At 41.0% G+C, this 4,576-nt stretch overlaps 1 pseudogene; it reads right to left on the bottom strand.

The window, feature by feature from the left end:
* Positions 1 to 551: 551 nt before the first annotated feature.
* LOC115513095 lies at positions 552 to 1,740 on the bottom strand (annotated as a pseudogene).
* Between the last annotated feature and the right edge of the window lie 2,836 nt (positions 1,741 to 4,576).

Raw genomic sequence — 4,576 nt, 5'->3', positions numbered from 1 at the left:
CGTGTGCATTTCTGTCCCTTGCAGATGAATGGCTGCTCACTGGTGCCCACTTAGTCCTTTGTCCTTGGGGAGGCAGTATACCCTCTTCCAAATGTACTCCAGGAAAGGGAACATTCTCTCCTAGTGCGACCCAGGGGATCTCTACACCACACTGTCCTCTGTCCACTCTGTCCAGTGTTTGCCTTTCTCCCTAGGAGCACTGCTGCCCACCTGGCTTGACTCCAGCAAATGGTGCTGACTTCTAAAACCTCAGAATTTGAGTTCCATTGTTTGTAAAATCTTGCAATAGTCAGTTCCTGTTGATTCCCCAGTCAGTGGTTTGGGGGGAGTGTATTTCTTGCATGAACCCCACGCACTGCTCTCTCCCCCTCTCTTTTTTCTCTGTCTTCTCTCTGTGAAAAGGGCTTCCTCTCCACTGCAACACCACAGCTTTTCTCTCCCCCATTTTACATCTCTGCTCCTGCCACCTTCTCTTCTCTAATTGTGAGGATCATTCTCTTCATCCTCAGATCGATTTGTTAGGTGTTCCAAATGATTTGATGTTGATCTAGCTATGTTTGAGGGATGAGGCAAGCCCGGGGTCCCCCTACTACACTGCCATTATAACTCCTCCTCCTCTTCTGCTTCTTAACACTGACAGCCTTCTTTCCTTTCTCCCCTACCACAAGCTTCTGGCCTAGAACCCTTTTATCTGATTTGGCTTCTAATACTGCTCCTGCCTTATCCATCTGGAATTTGTGATTCTTGGCCCAGTGAAGAATGGTGTTCTGGTGCATGGTCTTTTCACATGGATGTAGCTTCAATATGATTCTCAGGTTTTTCAGTGAATACTTCTTCAGAACTCTGCACTGAATCTTCTTATGTGGTACTTGGAGGGCTCTTGGGATCTCTGGGCTCTTCAAGATTCTGCTAAGGTCTGTATTAAGCATCTTGTGCATGGGAAGATTGTAGTCACTCCTGAGGGAGGCATGCTTACCCCTAGTGCCATACAGAGTGTCTAGCTTGCAGAAAGCAAGCATTTCAATCCAAATGCAGAAAGGCCCCACATGCCCACCAGGAGTAAGTTTCAAAATGTTCTATGTGCTTATATTAAGTAAAGTAATTCCACGGATGTTTCTGAAGGCCTTAATGTTTCTTCATTATAGATGATGCAGGGGCCCCTGTGCTGGATACAATGACAGTTGCTCATTTTGCCCTTGCCAGCTCTCATTCTCTGAGAGGCATAGACCTTTTTGATATCATTCTTCCTTGGTCTTTTTATAGCCTTCAACCACCAAAGAAAGTTCAGGAACTTCCTCAATACGAAGACTTTTAGACATGACCAGCGCTAGTAAGGCTGAGGCAGCCAGGGCAGAGTGATGGCATATTGCTTCTGTGTTGTGTTCATTCTGTGGTGCCAAAGGCACCAAGTTTTGGTTGGTGCAAACATGTGGCCCCTATGACACATATTTCTAAAAGCACCCTGGACAGAATGGTGAGTTTCACCACTTCGAACTCTGGAAATTTGAGTCATGGCTCGGCCAGTCTCTCTAAGACTCAGCACTGGTTTGATGACCTGCTAATTCACTGACACCAGATGGCTGTTTGCTGTTTTCATGCAAGTTGGTGTGAACAGAGTTCATGGTATTGGGTCGAATGGGAGCCTTGAACACTGCAGACAAAGTAACATTAATTTCCAGATGACTCCTCCTTCTTGGAGTATACGGATATCAATGGAGGAGCACAGTCCATCATAGGGAGAGGAGAGGGCCATACTCCTGTATCAGTTGGATATTGTGTGTAGCAATTCATCCCCAAACACCTATTTATTATTTCTCAAAGTCTGTGAGTTGACTGAGGGTTGACTGATCTTGGCTGGGCTTGGCTTGCAGGTGGCTGTGCTCCATCCTCCTGCTAGGATCGTCAAGCCAGCCCCAGTTTGTTCTTGACAGTGGCAATGGCAGAGGTTCAAAAGAACAAGTGGAAGCATACAAGACTTTTCAAAGCCATCTTATTCTGTGGGCCAAAGAAAATCACATGTTTGAGCCCCAAATTAGGAAGTAGGGGTACCCTCATCTACAGTGGATGACACTACAAAAATATATGGCAAAGGATATAGAATTAGGGAGAGGCAGGGAATTAGGACTATTGATGCAATTTATCACAGAGATGTGTCAACCAAGCAATCATTTTACAATCTACTGTTACTTGTTGGTTTCTCTTACTCTGACTTAAGGAAGGGTTAGCTCCCTTCTGAATCCTGACAACCATGGGAATCTGTTATCTTCTTGGAGGTGGTTGACTCTGAGTGTTGCTTTTTCCAGTTTCTTACTCTGCTTCCTCTCCCCTGTGAAATTGTAAGCTCTGGAGTATCTTCAAACTTGAATCATTAAATAGGGCACATTTGTGAAGTAACAGGTTTTTTTCCTTAAAAAGTCTTTATTTCCTTCAATAAGTAGGGACAATATGAGTGTGTACATTCACATTATAATCTGGTATTCTTGTATTTTAACTGGTATTGTATCCCTGTAACACTTTTCCTGGTATTATGGTATTTTACTGAACCTTGTAAGACATAATACCTTTTGTTTGCTAATGGCAGAATTTTAAGCAAGAAATAATACTGACTGAGTAATGGAGGGGCTGTGGAATTGAAATCAACTCCTGTATTTGGACATAAATCCTGATTATTGCCCAGAATGGGTGTTCACACATGACCCTGATGGGCTGTATGAATAAAACTCTTATTTTTATTCTGCAAAATTCACCCATCCAAGGTAGGAATCTGAAACTTTTTGACCTTGTTCTTGGAAGGAGTTATAACATGCCATTTAAATCAATATTAACCTGGCCTCCAAAACCATGTGGAATCTGGGCTTTTCATTCTTTGCATTTTGCATTCTTTTTCCTTCTTTCCAACAACATTCTTCCCAAACATGCCTCTTCTTCCTTTCTTAAATACCAAGCTACTCCATGCCTCAGTTCTTTGTACCACCCATTCCATCTGCTGGAATGTTCTTTCCCCAACCAGCTGTCTTTCACCTACCTAAATTCCTGCGTGTGCATTGGGACTAAGTTAAATCCTAATTTATTTGAGAAGCTGTCCTGACCTCACAGTTGTGATTACCCAATCTGTCACCCTGTGCTAGAACTCTCCATCTTCCTTCCTAGAACTTTTCACATTTCTAGTGACTGAATGAATCATTGCATGGTTTTATTTTGTTTTGTTTTGTGTGTGTTTTCCTTTCTGGCCTCTTAGTTCCTTGAGAGTTAGTACACCTTGTTTCCCTAGCCCCTGGCCTATGGTGTTTGGCACAGAGAAAGTTGTGAGTTCCCATTTGTTGAATGAATGAATGAATGAATGTACGAGGCAAGTTTGCAGAGACATAGATACTTCGAACTGTAATAGACTGTAAAAGTTCCCATCTTATGGCTTCTACAGCAACTCTCCTGGTCTCCAGGGACTGATTGCTTCTGCTTGAATGCTTCCCCCAAATGGGAACTCATTCTTCTTGATGCTGTCAATTTCATCTTTTTAACAGTTATAAAATTTTCATGTTTCCATTTCCATTAAACTAGAATGTGTCATCTCATAACTCTTATCTATTGATTTTATGTCAAGCCCCTTGGGATTTTACAAAACAATCTTAATTTATCCATTATTTGTCAGTGTTTTGTGTATTTGAAAATAATGATTGTAATTCCTATGCATTTTTAATTGAAATACTCAATCTTTTATATGCACACTTTATCAACATTATCTAATTTAATTGTCAACATGATCCTCAATGAGTTGTATTATTATCCCCATTTTACAGATGAGAATACTGAGGCAGAAAGAGTTTAAAGAATTACCCAAAAGCATGGAATCAGTAAGTGGCAGAACCTGGATTTGAAACCAGGAACCATAATTTTTGTAACCCAGATTCTTGTTATGCTGAGGGGACTAATATAGATATTATATTTAACAAATGTGAAGGACTTTGTAGAAATTAACACACTGGGTTGCTGTTCCCTTACTTTTTGACCTTCATACTCTTGTGAATAGTGCTATAAGATGCTTTTGTTCATATTTCATTCACGTTGGCAATCTTTCATCCCTTTCTGCATTCACCTGATGGCCACCATATAGGGCTGCATGTTTAACTAGATATCCATTCCTGTATGATGAATCTAGTACCCTGAACCTTGATAATGGCAATGACAAGCATTTTTAGCCCTACGACATTTTTACTCCATTTTGCCATCTCTTCCGGTGTTTCTCAGTACTTGATCTCTGGCTTCATCCAAGCGTCTTTAGCCCTATACTTACTTTCTCCCTTCTATAATATCTAACACTGATCTTGTACTGACATTGATTCTCCCTTACTCTTTTTCATTCATGCCTGCAACATCTACCTTTTGTACCACTGGGGAACATCCTAAAATAATCTCTGTGTCAATTTAGTTACATTATGCTGCTGTAACAAACAACACCAAAATATTAGTGGCTTTCATAGAAAAGGCTTATTTTTAATTCATGCTTAATGTCCTTAGTAAGTTAATATGCAGACTGTTGATCACAGTTCCTCAGAGACTCAAGCTAATAGAGCAGCTA

The sequence above is a fragment of the Lynx canadensis genome, chromosome B1 (genome assembly GCF_007474595.2).
Source record: "Lynx canadensis isolate LIC74 chromosome B1, mLynCan4.pri.v2, whole genome shotgun sequence".
Lineage (NCBI taxonomy): Eukaryota > Metazoa > Chordata > Mammalia > Carnivora > Felidae > Lynx > Lynx canadensis.
The sequence above is the reverse complement of the archived record's forward strand: the minus strand, read 5'-3'. Positions and strand labels throughout refer to the sequence as shown.